Source organism: Geotrypetes seraphini, chromosome 6 (assembly GCF_902459505.1).
Source record: "Geotrypetes seraphini chromosome 6, aGeoSer1.1, whole genome shotgun sequence".
Taxonomy (NCBI): domain Eukaryota; kingdom Metazoa; phylum Chordata; class Amphibia; order Gymnophiona; family Dermophiidae; genus Geotrypetes; species Geotrypetes seraphini.
Window position 1 is genome coordinate 243010097 of NC_047089.1, and position 23559 is coordinate 243033655.

The 23559-nt window shown below is 46.7% G+C and overlaps 1 protein-coding gene across 1 annotated transcript in view; it reads right to left on the reverse strand.

Annotated features, from left to right (window-relative positions):
• RAI2 (retinoic acid induced 2) overlaps positions 1 to 11184 on the reverse strand; it is a 77180-nt gene extending 65996 nt beyond the window's left edge. The window contains exon 1 of the mRNA XM_033947656.1: positions 10763 to 11184. The gene's annotated coding sequence lies outside the window, so the exon portion shown is untranslated. The remainder of the gene's footprint in view (positions 1 to 10762) is intronic.
• Between the last annotated feature and the right edge of the window lie 12375 nt (positions 11185 to 23559).

Genomic DNA, 23559 nt, shown 5'->3' on the forward strand with positions numbered 1-23559 from the left:
ATGAAACCGATATAAGGGCTGTCTATATGAAGCACCATTCTGTCTCCACTACAGAAATCTTCCTTAATTCTTTATTTATTTGATTATTCATTACAATACCTTAGTAACAAACATTCACGAATGACCACAAAAATGCAAATTCCATATAAGGAACAACAAAACATATAAGGCAATTAATCAACCGTGTCCTAGTCCACATTATCGCTGATCGCCAGTATTTTAAACTAAAACATCAAATCTATCTGTCTACTATCTAGGAACAGGCAAATGGCATTTATATATATATTATACATCATCCTCCAAAAGTAAACTCAGTATTAGAAATTAAACTTTCAACAAAGGTTTCTCTTTGATAAAATCTTCCAACTGGACTGGAGAATGTATCTGAAGGAGATATTACATTATACAGAAATCTTCCTTTCACCAAGAAAATGTTTGGAACAGGCCGTCATCCTCTGTTCCTATCGCTGATCCTGAAAAATATGATACACGGCACCAGATATACCTTGACACAGAACAGGAAGGAACCCTTCTCAACACAGATATTAGCCCTGCCAGAAGATACATGAGGAGTGTAACTTTAAAAGGTGATGATGCTGCAGTCAGCACAAAGGAGAATTATTCACGTCGAAGGTAAAAATGAACAGCACACGCCTTTTGTCTATAAGCTTAGACAGTGTAGTGTGGCGCAGTGGTTAAAGCTACAGCCTCAGCACCCTGAGGTTCTGGGTTCAAATCCACACAACTTCTTGTGACCCTGGGCAAGTCACTTAATCCCCCCATTGCCCCAGGTACATTAGATAAGATTGTGAGCTCACCAGGACAGACAGGAAAAATGCTTGAGTACCTGAATAAATTCATGTAAACAATTCTGAGCTCCCCTGGGAGAACAGTAGAGAAAACTGAACAAATAAATAAATGTTACCAGTTAAGAATGTTGCTATTACATTGTTTCAGAAGCTGTTTAGCCACTCCCCTAGAGCCTCTGATAAGAGCTGGTATTGTGACATCATAATGCCTCATTCCACCAATGCCTAAGAGCCAACCTCATCAGTGATGTCACAATGATTGTCCTATACTTAGCTCACTTTTGCTACATTTTGATTTCCAGAGTGGTGCAGTGGTTAAAGCTACAGCCTCAGCATCCTGAGGTTGTGGGTTCAAACACTGCTCCTTGTGACCCTGGGCAGGTCACTTAATCCACCCATTGCCCCAGGTACAATAGATATATTGTGAGCCTACCAGGAGAGACAGAGAAAAATGCTTGAGTACCTGAATAAATTCATATAAACCATTCTGAGCTCCCCTGGGAGAACAGTAGAGAAAATTGAATAAACAGTGTGAAAAGTTTCTGTCACTGGTAACAAGAGCTGATACTGTGATGTCACAATGCCTCACTCCACCAATACGAGCCAACCTTATCAGTGATGTCACAATGGCTTGATTGTCCTATACTTAGCTCACTTTTGCTACATTTTGATTTCCAGAGTGGTGCAGTGGTTAAAGCTACAGCCTCAGCACTCTGAGGTTGTGGGTTCAAGCCCATGCTGTTCCTTGTGACCCTGGGCAGGTCACTTAATCCCCCCATTGCCCCAGGTACATTAGATAAGATTGTGAGCTCACCAGGAGAGACAGGGAAAAATGCTTGAGTACCTGAATAAATTCATATAAACCATTCTGAGCTCCCCTGGGAGAACAGTAGAGAAAATTGAATAAACAGTGTGAAAAGTTTCTGTCACTGGTAACAAGAGCTGATACTGTGATGTCACAATGCCTCATTCCACCAATAAGAGCCAACCTCATCAGTGATGTCACAATGGCTGGATTGTCCTATACTTGGCTTCCTTTTACTACATTTTGATTTCTAGAGTGGCGCAGTGGTTAAAGCTACAGCCTCAGCACCCTGAGGTTGTGGGTTCAAGCCCATGCTGTTCCTTGTGACCCTGGGCAAGTCACTCAATCCCCCCATTGCCCCAGGTACATTAGATAAATTGTGAGCCCACCAGGACAGACAGGAAAAAATGCATGTAAACCATTCCAAGTTCCCCTGGGAGAATGGTATAGAATAAATAAAACAACCTTCCCCCCTTTTACAAAACCATAGCATAGGTTTTAGCACCAGCCACAGGAGCAATATTTCCAACGCTCATAGGAATTCTATGAGCATCAGAGCTGTTACCACCATGGCCGGCGTTAAAAAACACGCTATGGTTTTGTAAAAAAAAAAAAAAAAAAAAAGGGGAGGGGTAAGTGTTGCATAAGTAGAATCAGCAAATAATTAAACACCTTTTCATTTTTAAAAAATCATTTGAAATTGTTATATTTTCTTTGTAGGGTACATAACACACAAGTCCAAGTGACAGACAAGGCAGTTTTACAAAAATGTTATCCAATCCATTTAATTTCCTGCTATGCTCAGAATGCCTCCTTTGAAAGAAATACTCAAAGAAAAACACATTTCCATGCATGCTTAATTTTGCCAAACTGTCAGCCAGACATCTCCATTCTCCAAAAAGGCATAAACAGCTCAAAATTCAAAATCTCTAATTTTCTTTCTTTTTTTTGTGATCTGGCAGTGTCTGTGCTTCTAGCTCAGAAAGAACCAGGGTGGGATCGAGCATCATAAGGGGCGTGTGTGGTGCAGTGGTTAGCGCTACAGCCTCAGCACCCTGAGGTTGTGGGTTCAAATCCCTCGCTGCTCCTTGTGACCCTGGGCAAGTCACTCAATCCCCTCATTGCCCCAGGTACACTAGAGAGTTTGAGCCCACCAGGACACACAGGGAACAATGCTTGAGGACCTGAATAAATTCATGTAACTTCTCTGAGCTCCCTGGGGAGAATAGTGTAGAAAATTGAATAAACAAATAACTAGTATGAAAAGTTTTGACCTCTGATTACCAGAGCTGGTATTGTGACATCATAATGCCTCATTCACCAATAAGAGCCAACCTCATCAGTGATGTCACAATGGCTGGATTGTCCTATACTTGGCTCACTTTTACTACATCTTGATTTCTAGAGTGGCGCGGTGGTTCAAGCTACAGCCTCAGCACCCTGAGGTTGTGGGTTCAAACCCAAACTGCTCCTTGTGACCCTGGGCAAGTCACTTAATCCCCTAGAGTTTAAGACCACCAGGATAGATAGGGAAATATAATAAAGTACCTGAATGTAAACCATTTAAGATATAAGTGGTTTATAAATCATAAAATAAATAAATAAGCCTTCATTCACAGCTGTCAGGGACTAATTTCTTCTTTTGTATACTTGCTACCAATTCCAATTAAAACCGTGCTGTTTGACCGATTCATCTCCTAATCAGAAGCCTCACTAAATTTATATTTTTCTTCTGTCTATTCCTTCACCATTTACTTTCTGTAATTCGCTGGTTGTCCAGCCCTCTTCGATGTGAACCGCCTAGAAGTCATCTGACTATGGCGGTATAGAAGAATAAAGTTATTATTATTATTATATTATCCTAGGCCCAAACTCTGTCCACGAAGTGTGGCCAGTGAACAATGGCCCGGAGTTCCTAGCCACCCATCTATAGGATTGGGCGACACGCTGACGAAATGGATTGGGAACTGGCTTGAGGGTAGGCTTCAGAGGGTAATGGTGAATGGTACCCCCTCCGAAACGACGGAGGTGATCAGTGGAGTGCCACAGGGCTCCGTCCTGGGCCCGATCCTGTTCAACATCTACATAAGAGACTTGGCAGAAGGTCTCCGAGGTAAAATAACATTATTCGCTGATGACGCCAAACTAAGCAATGTAGTGGCCAAGAGTACAACAGACAAAAACTCAATGCCCGACAACATGATGCACGACCTACTACTACTGGAGCGCTGGTCTAGGTCCTGGCAACTCAGCTTCAATGCCAAAAAATACAAAGTCATGCACCTAGGCAGCCATAATCCATGCAAGACTTACACCCTAAACGGCGAGATCCTAACAAGAACTGAAGCAGAGCGTGACCTAGGGGTGATCGTCAGTGAGGACATGAAGGCTGCCAATCAAGTGGAGCAAGCTTCCTCCAAAGCAAGGCAAATCATAGGTTGCATACGCAGGAGTTTCGTCAGCCGTAAGCCTGAAGTCATTATGCCATTGTATAGATCCATGGTGAGACCACACCTGGAGTACTGTGTGCAATTTTGGAGGCCGCATTACCGAAAAGATGTGCTGAGACTAGAGTCGGTGCAGAGAATGGCAACCCGGATGATCGCGGGTCTCAAGGATCTCCCTTACGAGGAAAGGCTGGATAAGTTACAGCTCTACTCACTCGAGGAACGCAGAGAGAGGGGAGACATGATCGAGACGTTCAAGTATCTCACGGGTCGCATCGAAGTGGAAGAAGATATCTTCCTTCTCATGGGTCCCACGGCAACCAGGGGGCACCCGTGGAAAATCAGGGGAGGGAAACTGCACAGTGACACCAGGAAATTCTTTTTCACTGAGAGAGTGGTTGATCGCTGGAATAATCTTCCACTTCAGGTCACTGAGGCCAGCAGCGTGCCTGATTTTAAGGCCAAATGGGATAGATACGTGGGATCTATTCACTGAGTTAGGTGGGGAAGGGTCATTGCGGTGGGCAGACTGGATGGGCCGTGGCCCTTATCTGCCGTCTATTTCTATGTTTCTATGTTACCCCGGAAAAGAAGCCCGGGCCATTCACAGAATGATGCACAGTGCTGCCATCTCGGAAAGAAGTCCAGGTGTGAATCCCTAGCCTCAATTAAACTTTCAGGCCCCTCACCTGAAGACCCCTCAACTTTAGCCCTCCTCCTGGCGAAAAAACTCCTCTTGCAATATTGGGTGTCTGATCAGGTGGCTTCCTTTAATCATTGGCTTCATCGGGTTGCCCAAGTAGCCCACTTTGAAATTCACCGAACTCCCAGCAGGGGGAGGATTGACCATCGATGTTATGTGGGGCTTTGGAAAGCGGCCTTGTTACTGTGTCCCGGGGACTCGGGGGCACAGGTGGACGATCTCTCTTGATTACATTTTTTCTCTTTTAGCTATTACCCTTTTCTATTTTTGCTGTTTTTCTGGTTTCCCTTTCTCTTTTTTCTCTTTCTTCTCTCTCTTTTCTCTTTCTATCTTTCCTCCTGTTTAGGGGCCTTCGGTGCAGTTCGACGTGGGGGTGAGTGTTTGTGTGAGTGTGTTGGCGTGTTTGTGGAGTGTCTGTTGTGGTTTGTATGGAGTGTCTGTAGTCTGGAGGGGTTGTTTTTGCTCTTTATATGAAAACATTTGCAGATTGCGACTGGAGGGTACGGCGTTTGTCCGTTCCATTAGTTCTTTTATGTGATTGCCAGTTCGTTTTACTGTTCGGTTCTGTGCTTACCTTTATTTGGACCTTGTGGCCTTGTACTGTTGGATTTCTGTACACTCTGTGTTGCATTCGCTAATAAAAATTATTTTTAAAAAACCCAAAAAACACTCAACATTCGTGATCTTACAAACATCCTTAAAAAATGCAGATTAGAGATGCGGATGGTTCTTTGAGCTTGTATAGCGGTCAGAATCTATTGTTCTGTATTGACTGAAGCTGCTCTTTTTCTGCCCGTCAGAAGTTGTTTCCCTAGGCGACTACCTAGCCTTGCCTAGTGGCTGGTCTGGCCCTGCTTGGGACTAATTGGACAAGCCTAAAACATCAAACTGAATCTATAGGCCTGGATTTAAATAACATACAGCATAAGTAACTGTTTAGGGCAGGTATGGGCAACCTCGGTCCTTGAGGGCACAACAAAGTTGGCTTTTCAGGATTTCCTCACTAAATATGCATGAGATCTATTTGAATATAATGGAGGTAGTGCATGGAAAAAGAGCCCACGCATATTCATTGGGGAAATCCTGACAATTCAACTGGATTGCGGCTCTCAAGGACAGAGGTTGCTCACCCCTGGGTTAGAGTGCTAAATTCTAAAGTAGGAGTGTCCAACCTCAGCCATCACCCAGTCAGTTTTCAGGATTTCCGCAATGAATATGAATGAAATCTATTTACTGGGTCAGACCAATGGTTCATAAAGCCCAGTAGCCGGTTTGCACAGTGGCCAAACCAGGCCCCTAGTACCTGGCCAAAACCCAAATAGTGGCAACATTCCAGAATGTACTGGTGGACACAACAACGAAGTCAACGGCACAATGCGCAGCAGCCGCGAAGAAGGCAAACAGAATGTTGGGTATTATTAAGAAGGGTATCACGACCAGAACGAGAGAAGTCATCCTGCCGTTGTATCGGGCAATGGTGCGCCCGCACCTGGAGTACTGTGTTCAGTATTGGTCACCGCACCTTAAGAAGGATATGGCAATACTTGAGAGGGTCCAGAGGAGAGCGACACGAATGATTAAGGGCATGGAAAACCTCTCATACACTGAAAGATTGGAGAGACTGGGGCTCTTCTCCCTGGAAAAGCGGAGACTCAGAGGAGACATGATAGAGACCTACAAGATCATGAAGGGCATAGAGAGAGTAGAGAGGGACAGATTCTTCAAACTTTCAAAACATAAAAGAACAAGAGGGCATTTGGAAAAATTGGAAGGGGACAGATTCAAAACAAATGCTAGGAAGTTTTTCTTTACCCAGCGTGTGGTGGACACCTGGAATGCGCTTCCAGAGGACGTAATAGGACGGTACTGGAGTTCAAGAAAGGATTGGACAATTTCCTGCTGCAAGCAGAGGCTTCCCTCATGTCTTAATAACAGACTATGGACTTTTCCTCCAGGAACTTGTCCAAACTTTTCATAAAACCAGCTATGTTATCCGCTCTTACCACAACCTCTGGCAACGTGTTCCAGAGCTTAACTATTCTCTGAGTGAAAAAAAAAATTTCCTCCTATTGGTTTTAAAAGTATTTCCCTGTAACTTCTTCGAGTGTCCCCTAGTCTTTGTCATTTTTGACGGAGTGAAAAATCGATCCACTTGTACCCGTTCTACTCCACTCCGGATTTTGTAGACTTTAACCATATCTCCCCTCAGCCAATGGAAGTAGTACATGCAAATTATTCTCATGCATATTCACTATGGAAATCTTGCAAACCTGACTATTGTGGCCCTCGGGGACCATAGTTGCCCATCCCTGCTCTAATGGGGGAGAAACCTCTCCCAGCATCTCTCTCTAGTCCTGTCTTTGGGTCAGTGGCATAGTAACGGGGGTGAGGGGGGGACAGTCCGCCCTGGGTGCCATGTTGGTAGGGGCCCCAGCGCCCCTCCTCCTCTTTTTCCCCGCTACCTATTTACATTCCTCCCCTCCACGCGTGCGCCCCCCCCTTCCTTTTCCCCGTACCTCTGGTTGAAGTTGCTGTTCGCGGTGGTCAACTATGCGCTCTTCGCGACCCCGTCGTCTCTCCCACTGACGTCACTTCTGTAGGCCGTAAATAGGAAGTGGCATCAGCAAGAGAACCGACGGGATCACAAGGAGCACGTTGTTGATTGCCGTGAGCAACAACCTCAAATATAGATACGGGGGAAAGGAACGGGCACACGTGGCAGGCGGAATTGGAGAAAGAGCAGGGGAGGGCACACAGCACCCTGGGCACCTCTCACCCTTGCTAAGCCACTGCTTGGGGACTTGCATAAGAACATAAGAATAGCCTTACTGGGTCAGACCAATGGTCCATCAAGCCCAGTAGCCCGTTCTCACGGTGGCCAATCCAGGTCTCTAGTACTTGGCCAAAACCCAAGGAGGAGCAACATTCCATACAGGATCCAAAGAATAGCAAGATTCCGGAATCCCAAAGAGTAACAAAAGATTCCGGAACCCCAAGGAGTAGCAACATTCCATACAGGATCCAAAGAATAGCAAGATTCCGGAATCCCAAAGAGTAACAAAAGATTCCGGAACCCCAAGGAGTAGCAACATTCCATACAGAATCCAAAGAATAGCAAGATTCCGGAATCCCAAAGAGTAACAAAAGATTCCGGAACCCCCAAGGAGTAGCAACATTCCATACAGAATCCAAAGAATAGCAAGATTCCGGAATCCCAAAGAGTAACAAAAGATTTCAGAACCCCAAGGAGTAGCAACATTCCATTAAGAATCCTAAGATAGCAAATTCTGGAATTCCAAAGAGTAACAAAAGATTCCGGAACCTCAAGGAGTTGCAGCATTCCATGCTACCAATCCAGGGCAAGCAGTGGCTTCCCCCTTGTCTTTCTCAATAACAGACTCTGGACTTTTCCTCCAGGAACTTGTCCAAACCTTTCTTAAAACCAGCTACGCTATCCGCTCTTACCACATCCTCTGGCAACTCTGGCCACTGTTGATATGTGACATAAAACACAGCTGTCCATTTATGTTTTGAGTAAGGCTCAGCTTGGATCCAAAATGAGACAAGAAATGACATCGCTGCCACAACCCGCCATATATTTCGCCATTTGATTTTCTGGCCTGCTTTGCGCTTCTTTGTTCTGTAAACTGTTTTAATACTTCTGTGCTTGGCAGCGTGTGGAGTTATTAAAATCGAATCAAATCAAGATAACAGCTGCCAATTACTCACAATCAGACATCCTCTCTAATTTTATGACTCCTGTTCAAACGCTAGGCTCTGTTTACTTCTTCACCGAGGCTGAAGATTTTCTCTCCGATCAGCCACCTCTTCGCTTCACTCATCCCCTCAACCCCTATTGTTATACAAAGTTCTCCGAGAAATCGTGATGGCCAATTGATATGTTTCACGGTTATGTTGTCTGGTCGGGCTGCAGCATCCCTCGTCACCTGCGGGTCGCATTTGGCAGTGCCTAAACCCCGCTCTTGGGACCTCTGCAGCTGAGACACAAAACAACGGTCTGTCAACCTTTCTCACTGCCAGCCAACAAGGGTGCATTCTGCCTCCCTAAGGCCAGGATTCTCAAAAACCCGCCTTACAAAGCGACGGTCTGCTAACGCAGCCGTTTCGATACCGAATCTAAAAACCCGAGACATTCTCAGAAAATGGCGCGTGCCAATAAGATCGGCGGACAGCAACGAAGATTTCCTACATTTGCATGTGCCCATCAGTGATGGGCACATGCGCAGAAAAAATGCTGTCAAACCCCCCCCCCAAAAAAAAACACATTCTCCCGCTGGCAGCAGGAGAGACTTTTATCAATCGTGCATAAAACATGCATTTCTCTCTCTAAAAAAAAAAAACTACTATAATTCAGGTAAATCTTGTAATTTGTTTTTAATGTAAATTTTAATCAAGACCCACAGCCAGAAACACACGCGCTCAAGAAGAAACGTTGGCTTTTAACACACGCGCATAAAACATGCCTGTCTCTCCCAAAAACTCAAAAGAAGCGTGATTTTACTACCCTCCACTTTAAAATATATTAGATACACATTAAAAAAAAAAAAATTAGCCACAGTCAAAACACAAGTGCTGGCACTGTAAGGGCACCCCCGAACCAGTTGCTGCATTTTGTCGCCAAAAGCCGATGCCGCTCTTCAAAAATGCCTCAGCGATTTTTAAGAATCCGCCGGAGGGACTCATGTCAATGGCAGAGAGCACATTTGCGTGGGAAGGGGTAAAACGCGGACCTCACGGACCTTACGGACCTTACGGATCTAAACCCGCACGTCCTTAAAAATCCGAGGTCCGCACCATTTTTCAGGTCCGTGCCACTTTTAGTCTCTGTCTCTGACAGAGCTCTATGACAATTTAACTCTGACGGATCCAAAAAGTGGCACGGACCTGAAAAGTGGCGCGGACCTCGGATTTTTAAGGACGTGCGGGTTTAGATCCGCTAGGTCCATAAGGTTCATGTTTTACCCCTTCCCCATTTGCGTGCCATTGTCGGCGACTGCTAGAAACCTCGCTAAAGCCAGAGATAGTCCATTTTGATGATCCGCCGCTACAATGCGTGCAGGCTAAACCGCTGGAAAACAGTTTAGCGGTGGCGTTAAAGTTTTGAGAATCTTGCCCTAATTCAGCAAATCTCCTTCAGAACCAGTAAAGCAATGGTTTAAAAAAAAAAAGCCCACAAACCCACCCAATCAGCGTTACCACTCCGATCCGAACCACAGCGTGCTCCCAAAGCGACTTTGTCCTGGGCTATTAATGTGAAAAGCAGCAGGCAATTTACACACCTGGCCTGTTTTCCATTCCGCATCTGCCCTTTTCAATATTTCAATAATTAAGATAACACATCCCCTGGTAGGAAAGTAATAGATCATTGGCATGGTGAACAGGCAGGGTATCTGCTTCTAGCAGACAGCCACTATCTTGCTGTCTCTGCCACAGAATCCAAGTTCTTATTAACCCCCCCCCCCCCGACACACACACACACACACACACACACACACACACACACACACACTTCATCTTCCAAACAGGTTTAAAAAATCGGGGGAAAAACGCACAGATTTAACAAATGGCCCAAACTGACCCAGCCTAACGATGTGACATGCGTGCTATCGTCCGGACTGGGCGGCAGCACAGCAGTGAAATCAGAACCGAGACCACAGCCAGAGACACCTGGAGAAGGGGGAAAAATAGCCAGAAGCAGCAGCCATGAATGCAATCTGGACATCATATTCCCAGACACCACTGGCCTTGGACGCAGCACCCCCCCCCCCCTTTCTGTGCCATAAATATTATAATGCATATACGATATTAACATCTTACTCAGCAATCTCCAGCCTTATAATGTCCTTAGCTAACAGCCGGCTGATATTATCTATGCATATTACATACCCTGGACTATATTACCCTGGACTGGCCCACTGTTCCCCCTCTTCTACACAGTGGGGGCTTACCCGGATTCCCCCCCCCCCCCCGATCCTACCTTCACTGGCTCCGCTGTAGGTTCCCACTGCAGACAGTGTCTGGCCGCCGCCGCGCACCCGATCTGCCCGGGGCAACCGAATGTCCCTCCGGTGCCCCGCCTCCCCCCTCCCCCCACCGTCGTTCTTTCTGTCTAGGTCTTGGGGGCTCCGCCCGCCCGGCTGTCGCCGTGGCCGCCGCTGCTGAACGGCTCGATTGTACGTGCAGCTCCCACCCGGCGGCAGGGAGGGAGGAGGGAGGACTGAGTTCAAGGAGAAAGGGGGGGGGGAGGTGGAGAGGGATGGGAGGAAGGACTTATTATAAGGAGAGGAGAAGAAAGGGGGAGAGAGAGAGAGGCAGGAGATCTGCGAGAGAAAAGAGAGTCTGAAAGCAGGAGAAGAAAAAGAGGAATGATTTATAAGGAGCTAGATGGAAAGGGAAAAGGGGAGTGAGAAAGATGAAAGAAGAAAGGAATGGGAGAAAGGATTTATAGAGAAGAGGAAATGAGAGAGATGGAAGAAATGACAGGAGTAAAGAGAAAGATGACAGAGAGTTTAGAGGAATTATTTGTTAATAGAAAGAGGTGAAAAGAGGAGGAGGAGAGAGAGATGAAAAATAAAGAGAGGAGAGGAAGGACTTATAGGCAAAAAGAATAAGAGAGAAATGGTGAGGAAATGAGAGAGGAGAAGAATGATTTACAAGGAGAAAAGGAGAGAGAGAAGTGGAAGGGAAGAAAAGAAAGAAGGGGATGTTAGGAAGGATTTATAGGAAAGAGGGATGGGAGGAATATCAGAGATTAGAGAGATGGGAGGAAAGACATTATAAGGAAAGAGAGAGGAGAAGCAGAAGTGGAAAAGAGGAGAAGAAAGGAGAGAGGGATAGGAGAAAGTACATAGGGAAAAGAAAAGAGAGATGAAAATGGATGGGAGGAATGAATTACAAGGACAAAGAGAGCTGGAAAGGAGAAACAAAGAGAGATGAAAGAAGAAAGGGATGGCAGGAAAGACAAGGAAAAAAGAAAGGGAAAGGAGAGAGGGATGACAGGAATGAGAGGGAGAGCCTAATATATGAGGGCATAGTAACATTATAGATGACGGCTGAAACACCCACGTGCTGATTTTCTAAGCAAAAAAAAAAGATGTTTTGCAGGACGTACCCTCCAGAATTAGTAAAGGGGCGTGTTAGAGGCGTGTTTTGGGTGGGCTTTGGGGTGGTTTAGTAGTGGATGTCTCGTGGCTTATAATCGAACCTTTTGCAAGGCATCCTGGACAGAGCTTGGTCGTTTTAGGCTAGAAGTGTCTAAGTGCCAAAAAGGTGACCACTGGAGGGATTAAGTAATGACCCCTCTACACTCCCTCAGTAGTCATAGATCCCCTTCTACCCCCCCCCCCAAACATCCAAATTAAGCAGTACAGTACAGTACTCCCCCCAAATTCACAGGGGTTCCGTTCCAGGAGCACCTGCGAATTTTGAAAAACCACGAATGCGGTTTAGGAGCAGATCGGAGGTGGGAGAAGGCTGCAGGGGTAGCGGCGGGCACTAAAAAAAAACAATATTTAGGCTGGCAGGCGGTTTGGCTGGGCAGAAGGCTGACGGTGGGAGGGGGAGAGGAAGAGGAATCGACTGTGCAGAAGGGTGATTGGCTGACGGGGGGGGGGGGGGAGGAGGAGGAATCGGCTGTGTAGAAGGTTGATTCATGGACTCAGTCATTCCCTGTATTTTCTGACCGGAAGAGGCAGTCAGAAAATACCATGAATGACTGAGTCTGTGATTCGCGAACCGCAGATTTGCGGGTGTCTACTGTATATATCTGTGTCAAGAACAGCAGCATCTAGAATAGGGAAGCTTAGCAGAGCATCACACAGGTGGGTGGGGCTAGTGAACAATAGAGAGGAGGAGCCAGGCCCATAAGCCACTCTAACCACTACATTTATGGTGAAAACTATAAGCCCTCTAAAACCCTACTAGTATGACATATAGGTGCAATACATAGAGTCACAGATTACAGGAAACTTGCAATTCACAGACGTGCCCCTAGCAATGCCTAAGCAGTCTTAAACACCAGTAGAGGTTGAATCTTTAGGCGCACTACCCTCAAGGCCAGAGTTTTCTCGGCCTATATGAGTGCACCTGTCAAACCACACCCATAATTCATCCCTAACTACACCTACTTGGTGGTAGACGCCTTGCTAAAGATGCTCACTTTGGAACCTTAATGAATCTTAAGATAACTGACCTATTTATATCCATGAAGGACAGTCAGAAGAGGAACCACTTGATTATCAAGAACAAACCCCACCAGGTCACATGACTCAAAGTCCGATGGATAGGCCCAATTGGGCATTCAAGATCATAATTATGGTCCCTCTGCATGCTACCAGAAAAAAAATGAATGAGCCTGAATCTCACATCAACCTTGAAATGCCTGTATAGCAATAAGGGCTATTGGGGAGGTAGACAGGGGGGTATAATAGGGTTTGGGGGAGTTTTGGAGGGCTCACCATAAATTATAGTTTTCAGTGAAGTTCACAGCAGTGGCATAGTAAGGGAGGGGTAGGAGGCAGTTCACCCCGATACCATCTCAGTGGGGGCGCTGGCACCTCTCCATCTCCATTCTTGCACCCTCCCTTCCCTGCCCCCATAGCCTGTTGCTCGTGCAGGCCTGGCTCCCTTTGAAATCACTTCTGGGTTGCAGGGCCAGGAAGTGACATCAGGGGAGAAGAGACAGAAGTATGGGGGTTACAAAGGACAGCGCAAGTGTGGCACGGGGGGTGTGGAAGGAGCGGCGGGGAATAGAGGAGGGCTTGGGGGGATGGTGTGTAAGAAATGGCGCCTCCCACCCTTGCTATGCCACTGACTCCACTGCTCTGTTGGCACGTCCATGTGGCCAGTCCATTACAATGCCCGATTCGGACGTTTTTGACTTGGACGGTTTTGTTGTTGTAAATGGAGTATAAAGTTAGACGACCTGGCGGTCCAGAGGTTCTGGCAGCCAAGAAGTCCAAGTAGACGATTTTCAGAAAACATACATTTGGATGTCCAGTTCAAAAGTGGGCATTTTGGGGGGGGGGGCCTCGACTTTGGACATTCTGCTCGAAATGTCCAAATCAGACTTAGACGTTCAAGTCGAAAATGACCCTCCGCGTATATAGAAATTAAAGAAAAAAATATTTCCTGTAATATGAAATATTTTATATTGATATTCTTTAGTTATACAGGCTGTTATTGCTTTTTTGACTTTTATAGATTGTCAATTGTAAAAATGATATATAAAGAATTTAAAGAAAGAAAGAAGATGAAAAAATAGAGATATGAAATGAAGGGAAAGATGTGGAAAGGGGGGAGGGAGAGATGAAAGGATGAAGGGATGGGAGAAAGAGGTGATAGACAAAATGAATGAGAGAGAGAAAAAAACAAGAGATGGGAATAATGATTTATAAGAGGAAAGAGAGAAAAAACTGGAAAGAGAGAGGATTTATTATGAGACACAGTGAGGCAAGGAAAGACAATGGAAAGAGAACGGAGGGGTGAAAAGAAGAGGGGCATTGTGAGTGTCTTCATAATAAATAAAAACTTAGATTTCACTGTGGGGGAAGGGCGCCTGCTCATTTAAATCGAACTGGCCTTCCCTTGAGCAGATATATTTGGTGACACTTTATGGAGGCTGATTCGGTTTGCCCCACTATCCGGTTAGTACCAGGGCAGTCTGGGGCTGGAGACGGCATAGGTGGAAGTTATCTGGGCACTGCAGGATCAGTGGCCAGTAAGTGATCAATAAGGGAGTCAGTGGCCAGTGGCCAGTGGTCAGTGGCCAGTAAGTGATCAGTAAGGGAGGGGGGGGAGGGGAGTCCACTCTGTGTGCCATCTTGGTGGGAGTGTCAGCACACGTCCTCCTCCCTTTCCCCCCTCTCCAATACCTCTTTAACATACCTGGTACGAGCAGCAACTCTGACCTGCTGCTCATGCCAGCGCCGGCTCTTTCTCTGACATCACTTCTTGGGCCCGCACCTAGTAAGTGACATCAGAGGAAGAACCGACGCTGGTGCGAGCAGCAGGTCAGGGTTGCTGCTCGCCCCGGGAACATTATCACATAACATAATAGCAAATTTCTAGACCGCATCGCCTTTAGTTCAATGCGGTTAACAAAAGATTACGCTACGGGAAAATACAGAGAGAAATTTAGCTAGCCCAAAATTTGGAGACAGGAAAATTCTTCAAAAGTTTTCTGTACTGTTTATAAGATATAAATCTAATCAGTAGTGGACGGAAATCTTTGCCAAAGGAAGCAGCGTGATAGGAAAGACAATGGCCATGATGCTTCATTCTTTTACAGCCCTTCGCAGAAGGAAACGTAAACAGGGCGTGAGATTTTCTACTCCTCTCATGTGTCACGATAACAAATCTATCAACAAGATATGATGGGGCAACGCCAAAAGCAACTTTATAATATAAGCATCCCAACTTGAAAATCATCCGGGCCTCCACTGGGAGACCAATGCAACTCACGATAATAAGGAGTTACGGGGGGAGGGGTATGCACGGGGCAGGAGGGGATGGGGAAGAAGCAGACGGGGTGGAGGGGGGCAGAGAAGAAGGCGGGGGAGAAGCGCCATCGCCCCGGGCACCTCTCGCCACACCACTGTGAAGGAGCTTCATAATGCTGGTCCAGAATAGCTGAGGAGGCATCTGGAACCACTTATGGTGCTTTGGATATCAGCTGTGCCTGGAGAATTTCTGGGCACCGTCAAAACCCAGGATCTGGCAGAAATATCTGGATCTAACTGGCTAAATATCCTCCCCCCTTCCCTTAGGATGACAATTATCACGTGGGCTACCGTAAAGGTGAGTTATTTTATCATTTTAGCAGAGGTCTGATTTAATGCAATGAGACCTAGTTATAGAGAGTTGCACAGGGACAGAAATCTCACCCATCCCCGCCCGTCCCCATCAGGATCCTCTCCGTCCCCACCCGTCCCCGCCAGGATCCTCTCCGACCCCACCCAACCCCGTCAGGATCCTCTCCGTCCCCACCCATCCCCGTCAGGATCCTCTCCGTCCCCACCCATCCTCGTCAGGATCCTCTCCATCCCCGCCAGGATCCTCTCCGTCCCCATCAGGATCCTCTCCGTCCCCACCCATCCCCACCAGGAATTACCTCCATCCCCGCCCGTCCCCATAAAAAGCAGCAATTCCTTCTGACAGGATCATCAATTCCACAGTTTCTCTTTGGTGGAACCCTTTTGTGGTTTTCTTTTCAGGTAATTAACTTATAAACCCCCTCTTTTACTAAAGCTGACGTGTCCATTATATTATATGGATGAAGCCTGCTTCCAAAGCCTTCCATCTCTGTGGGAGTCCCGTCGGCTAGAAGGGGGTCCCCGTGGGAGTCCCGTGGGCCAGAGGGGGGTCGCCGTGGGAGTCCCGTGGGTTAGGGAGGGTTAGGGAGACAACCCCACAAAAGACAAAGGCGCGCGCCGACAACTGAGTGCAAGACGGAGGCGCGCACCAAAGAAAATTACAGTTTTTAGGGGCTCCGACAGGGGGTTTTGTTGGGGAGCCCCACCAGTTTACTTAATAGAGATCGCGCCGGCGTTGTGGGGGGTTTGGGGGGTTGTAACCCTCCACATTTTACTGTAAACTTAACTTTTTCCCTAAAAACAGGGAAAAAGTGAAGTTTTCAGTAAAATGTGGGGGGTTACAACCCCCCAAACCCCCCCACAACGCGGCGCGATCTCTTTTAAGTAAAGTGGGGGGGGGGGGTTTCCCCCCATGCCCCTCCCCATCGGAGCCCTAAAAACAGTAATTTTCTGTGGCGCGCATCGCCGCGCTGCGCTCAATTGTCTGCGCACGCCTTTGTCCCGGCGCGCTTTTGACCTGACACCCCATGGAAGTCCTGTTGGCTAGAGGGGGGTCCCCGTGGGAGTCCCGTGGGTTAGGGGGGATTCCCATGGGACCCGCGGGATTCCCGCAATACCCGTTCCCGTGCAGACCTCTACCTAGTTACTAATAACTGGGGGGGAGGGTCAATATTTAGCTGGTGGTGCTCATTCTACTCACCACCACCAGTGTTAAACCTGGAACTTCAGTGCTGGCCCATGTCCAGGCCTAGCTGGGGAGGTTGGCGCCTGGCATAGCTGTGCCTCCCATCCCCCGTTTGAGTGCCCCTCCCCCACTCTTCCCCGCCACTTGAGCGATCCCCGCCCCCCTCGCGTACCTCTTTAAAACGTTTGCTGGCATGAGCAGCCCCTTCTGCCCGCCGCTCGCGCAGGCCTCGGCTCCCTTCTGACGCGGCATCCTGGTCCCGCGACTGGAAAGTGACGTCAGAAGGGAGCGGAGGTCGGCGCGGGCAGCGGGTGGTAGATGCTGCTCACATGGGCGAACATTTCACAAGGTACGCTGGGGTGGGGGGACAGAGAGCAGGAGAGACACCGGCGCCTGGGGCGGTCCGCCCTCCTCGCTCCCCCCTTTACTAAGCCACTGTGCTCTGGCACTGAATTTCCAGGTGTACAGGACTAGGAAGTCCACAGCTGGTTAAGTGAGATATTCAACGCTTAACTTATTTATGCAGTTACAATGGATGTTGAGCATGAACAGTTAGCCCTAAAGAAGCGATTTAACTAGCCAGTAAAACCTCTCTGTATACTGACCCCTGAGGTTAACAGTGAAATAACATCTCTGAATGGTAGCCCACACTGATGACTTGCCCCCTTAATTAAAGAAAATAGAAATGCCTCTAGAAATTGAAAATCATTGCTATATGTAATAAAAGTGAGTCAATTATAGGGCAGTCAAGCCATTGTGACATCACTGATGAGGTTGGCTCTTAGCCATTGGTGGAATGAGGCATTATGAGGTCACAATCATCTCTGGAATGCTGCTACTCTTTGGGTTTCTGCCAGGTACTTGTGACCTGGGTTGGCCACTGTTGGAATCAGGATTCAGGGCTTGATGGACCTTTGGTCTGTCCCAGTATAGTAATTCTTATGTGAGCCAAATATAGGACAATCAAGGCCTTGTGACATCACTGATGAGTTTGGCTCTTAGGCATTGGTGGAATGAGGCATTATGACCTCACAATCTCATCTCTGGAATGCTGCTACTCTTTGGGCTTCTGCCAGGTACTTGTGACCTGGGTTGGCTACTGTTGGAAACAGGATACTGGGCTTGATTGAGCTTTGGTCTGTGCCAGTATGGTAATTCTTATGTTCTTATGGGAGCCAAGTATAGGAGAATCAAGCCATTGTGACATCACTGATGAGGTTGGCTCTTAGGCATTGATGGAATGAGGCATTATGATGTCACAATACCAGCTCTGGTTATCAGCTCTGGTTATCTTCACCCTAAGAGGAGAAGCCATCAACATAGGCTACTGTTAAGATGTGTGGTTTTTACCACTAACTTGTGCTATTTTATCTCAGGTCCCATTTCATATGGATTCTATAAATGGCATGCAAATTTGTTGTTAGGTGCCGTCGACTCGTGTTCGAGTCCTCGTGACTCGATGAACACCGTCAAATTTCCGTGGCAGAATACGGAAGTAGATTGCCGGGCCTTTCTTCCGCACAGCATAAATTCGATGCCGTTGCATCAGATGCGATCCTCCGCCCCCGACACTGCCCACCTGCTTCTGCCCAGATGTTAGGCCGACATCTCCGCTAAAACCCGTCCACGCTGAGAGACCCTGCCGGTAGCGAAACCACCGATGGCTTAGCTTTCAGCTTCTCAGGTGTGCGCAAGCCCAAGTGGCACGACAAGCCCATGTACTATAACCGGAGAGGTGCCTGCAACCAAATTGGATAGCAACAATTTGGATTTGCGTGTGCAATCCACGTGCAAATCTTATAATGTGCAACTCAGAAATGGGGCGTGAGCAGGCCAGGGGCATTCAATCTGTAGCAGCGGGTGATGAGCCAGCAGTCAAGTAGAAGCAATGGAGATACACTTCTCCCTCCATATTCGCGGTTTCAGCAATCGCGGTTTCGATATGAAAAAGTTATTCACGGTGTTTCTGTATTCACAGCGAATTTGGAGGGAGAAGTGTAATGGTTATGTGTTTCATTGTTGTCTATTTATTGATGGTTGTATTATTAAGTGTTTGCTGTATTGGAATATGTTCATTGTATTATTGTTATTTTGTTGTTTTATTGCAATATATGTTGCATGAGAAGGTTGTAATTTGTTTTTTTTTTAATTTGGGTGATTGACTGTACTCCGCATAGAATTCCAGGATATTCGGAATATAAATTTTTTTAAATAAATAAAGATGCATGCAGTATTACTAAATTCCCGGGATCCATGCCTAACTTGAGTGCCAGGATTTATACCAGGTTTCAGTTGGTATAAAACAGTGGTCTCAAACTCGTGACCCACCAGTACTATTTTGAGGCCCTCGGTATGTTTATCATAATCACAAAAGTAGAATAAAACAGTTTCTTGATCATATGTCTCTTTAGCTATAAAAGACAATATTATTATTAAGACTTAGCCAAAAGGAAAGATTACATAAGAACATAAGTAATGCCTCTGCGGGTCAGACCAGAGGTCCATCATGCCCAGCAGTCCGCTCATGTGGCAGCCCATCAGGTCCAGGACCTGTATAGTAATCCTCTATCTATACCCTTCTATCCCCTTTTCCTTCAGGAAATCATCCAATCCCTTCTTGAACCCCCAAACCGTACTCTGTCCTATCACACCCTCTGGAAGCGCGTTCCAGGTGTCCACCACCTTTTGGGTGAAGAAGAACTTCCTAGCATTGGTTCTGAATCTGTCCTCTCTTAACTTTTTTTGAATGTCCTCTCATTGTTGTAGTTTTCAAAAGTTTGAAGAATCTGTCCCTCTCTACTCTCTCTATGCCCTTCATGATCTTGTAAGTCTCTATCATGTCCCCTCTAAGTCTTCTCTTCTCCAGGGAAGAGTCCCAGTTTCTCCAATCTTTCTCTCTCTCTCTATTTCTCTCTGTCTCCCTTTCTCTCTCTCTTTCTGTCCCTCTCTACTCTCTCTATGCCCTTCATGATCTTGTAAGTCTCTATCATGTCCCCTCTAAGTCTCCGCTTTTCCAGGGAAAAGAGCCTCAGTTTCTCCAATCTTTCAGCATATGAAAGGTTTTCCATACCTTTTATCAAGCGTGTTGCTCTCTTCTGAACCCTCTCGAGTATCGCCATATCCTTCTTTAGGTACTGCGACCAATATTGGGCGCAGTACTCCAAATGCGGGCGCACCATCGCCCGATACAACGGCAGGATAACTTCTTTCATTCTGCTTGAGTATTCCCAGCATTCTATTCGCTTTCTTAGCGGCCACTGCGCATTGTGTTGACGGCTTTATTGTCATGTCCACTATTTCCTCCTATTGGTTTTAAAAGTATTTCCCTGTAACTTCATCGAGTGTCCCCTAGTCTTTGTAAGTTTTGACGGAGTGAAAAATCGATCCACTTGTACCCGTTCTACTCCACTCCGGATTTTGTAGACTTCAATCCTATCTCCCCTCAGCCATCTTTTTTCCAAGCTGAAGAGCCCTAACCCGTTTTAGTCTTTCCTCATACGAGAGGAGTTCCATCCCCTTTACCATCTTGGTCGCTCTTCTTTGAACCTTTTCTAGCGCCGCTATATCTTTCCTGAGGTAAGGAGACCAGAACTGAACGCAATACTCAAGATGAGGTCGCACCATGGAGCGATACAGAGGCATTATAACATTCTTAGCCACTTGGTGTCCTCAGTTTTACGCCTGCCGTTGACATGGCATTAAGAGGGTACATTAGCCAAGGGCACGTCCATACCAACAAAAGGTAGCATTCTGCATGTTTGAATATCTTTATTATTTACTGTAATTAAAAAGATAAATGACAAAATCAACTGATGCCGTCATCGAATTGGCACTCATGGCACTGGGGCGCCTTAACTGTGTCTTTTTTTCCTCGTACATCAATTTGATTTTAGTGCATAAATTACCTGCAGATATTGAATACATTATAGCAGATTTGGGAGGACAATTTTCAGAAATGGCATATAGTAATATATTTGGGTGGGATGGCTCAGCTGAAAGTGACCTCTCTCTGCCTGACTTAAAGGACTCGCAGGCTCTTCTCTGGGTGTGTGAACATCGGGGAGAGTTAAATAGCTTGCGTAGTTGGTATTTTCAAATGTACCTGTACCTTTTTTTTATTCCCCTTCAGACTGTCTAGTATCTAACAGACGCAAAACATGCAGCTGCTTCTAACACACGTACTTGGCATGTAATAATTCTCAAAGGCGAAGAACTTGTGTGTTCTTTCCTTTTGAAAATATCAACCTTAGTCTGAAAACACCTGTTTGCACTAGCAAAAATGTAGACTGCTCAAAATGTTCCTAAAATCTGAAATGAGTTGGTAAAAGTCAGAAACTTGTGTTCATTCTGGACACCGTCAGGGCACTGATCTGCCAGATCTGCAGCTAGGCAGGTACCAAAGCATCCCGGGCACTTGAAAAAGGCACCCGTGGGCAGTGGTGTACCAAGGGCTAGACGGTGGGGGCAGTCTGCCCTGGGTGAAGCCAGTAGGGGGAGCGGGGAAAAGCCATGGTCCAGTGTGAGCAACCTTCGACTCAGCCAGTCCCCACCCCCCTCTGACGTCAACTTCCTGTTCCGGGGCTGGGGACTGGCAGAGCCGACAGCTGCACCCATCAGACAGTGGCCCCTTGAACACTACTTGCACCCCATTCTGCCTGGATGGGGGGGGTGCTCCACCCTGTGTGGCAATAAACACAGATATGCCACTGCCCAGGGGTATCCAATGCGAGGCAGCACACACTCAAAGGGGCTAACCAACACAAGGTGAAAAACTTCAAGCCGTTCTTTCGATATATGAAGGGGAAATGACCCGCGAAGGAAGCGGTGGGGCCGTTGGATATCCGTGGAATAAAGGGAGCGCTAAAGGAGGACAAAGCAATCGCTGACAAACTGAACACATTTTTTGCGTCTGTATTTACCGAAGAGGATATACACAGCATACCGGAACCCATCAGGCTATAAGCTGGAAACGAAGACGGGAAACTGACAGGGATGACAGTCAGTCTAGAAGAAGTACGCAAGCAGATTGATAGGCTTAAGAGCAATAAATCCCCGGGTCCGGATGGCATCCATCCGAGGGTCATCAAGGAACTGAAAGGGGCTATAGCTGAACTGCTTCAGCTAATAGCCAATCTGTCAATCAAATCAGGAAAGATTCTGGAAGACTGGAAGGTGGCGAACGTTACGCCGATCTTCAAAAAAGGTTCAAGGGGAGATCCGGGAAACTACAGATCGGTGAGTCTGACCTCAGTACCGGGAAAGATGGTAGAGGCTCTGATAAAGGAATGCATCATTGATCACCTTGACGGACACGAACTGATGAGGACCAGCCAGCACGGTTTCAGTAAAGGCAGATCTTGCTTGACGAACTTGCTGTACTTCTTCGAGGAGTAAACAGGCGGATAGACAAGGGCGACCCGGTCGACATTGTATATCTGGATTTTCAGAAGGCGTTCGACAAAGTTCCACATGAATGACTGCTTTGGAAAACTGCATACCATGGAATCGAGGGTGAAATACTGGCATAGATTAAAAACTGGCTGGAGCATAGGAAACAGAGAGTGGGGTAAATGGACAATTCTCAGTCTGGAAGAGCGTCACCAGCGGGGTACCTCAGGGCTCGGTACTTGGACCCGTGCTCTTCAACATCTTTATAAACGATCTGGACATTGGTACGACGAGTGAGGTGATTAAATTTGCGGACGATACAAAGTTATTCAGAGTAGTGAAGACACAGGGGGATTGCGAAGATCTGCAACGTGACATAATCAAGCTCGAGAAATGGGCATCGACATGGCAAATGAAGTTCAACGTGGATAAGTGCAAAGTGATGCATGTCAGGAACAAAAATCTCATGCATGAATACAGGATGTCCGGGGCGGTACTTGGAGAGACCTCCCAAGAAAAGGACTTGGGAGTTCTGATCGACAAGTCCATGAAGCCATCTGCACAATGCGTTTATAAATATGTTGAAGAGCACGGGTCCAAGCATCGAACCCTGCGGCACTCCACTCGTGATGCTTTTCCAGTCCGAGTATTGTCCATTTACCCCCACTCTCTGTTTCCTATCCGCCAACCAGTTTTCAATCCACGTGAGTATTTCACCCTCGATTCTATGGCTCGCAATGTCTTTAATAATGGCCTAAAGGCCTTAGGATTTACTTCAGACCGAACATGGCTTGGCAGATGATTCCAAATAATAGGTGCCGAATGTAAAAGAAACATGGGGTTAACGTATGTTTACAGTTGTACAGTATTACATTAATAAGGTTCTTCCGGTTTTGAGCTTCATCTCCATTAAACCCGCACCTGTGTTCAATACTGGTCGCCATACCTCAAGAAGGACATGGCGGTACTCGAGGGAGTCCAGAAAAGAGCGACTAAACTGATAAGAGGTATGGAAAATTTTTCATACGCCGACAGGTTAAAAACGCTGGGGCTGTTCTCCCTGGAGAAGAGGAGACTTAGAGGGGACATGATAGAAACCTTCAAAATCCTAAAGGGCATAGAGAAAGTGGACAAGGACAGATTCTTCAAACTGTGGGGACCCACAACCACTAGGGGTCACTCGGAGAAATTGAAAGGGGACAGGTTTGGAACTAATGCTAGGAAGTTCTTTTTTACTCAGAGGGTGGTGGACACATGGAACGCGCTTCCGGAGGAGGTGATAGGCCAGAGCACTTTACAGGGGTTCAAGGAAGGTTTGGATAGGTTCCTGGAGGATAAAGGGATAGAGGGGTACAGATAGAACTTGAGGTAGGCTATAGAAGTGGTCAG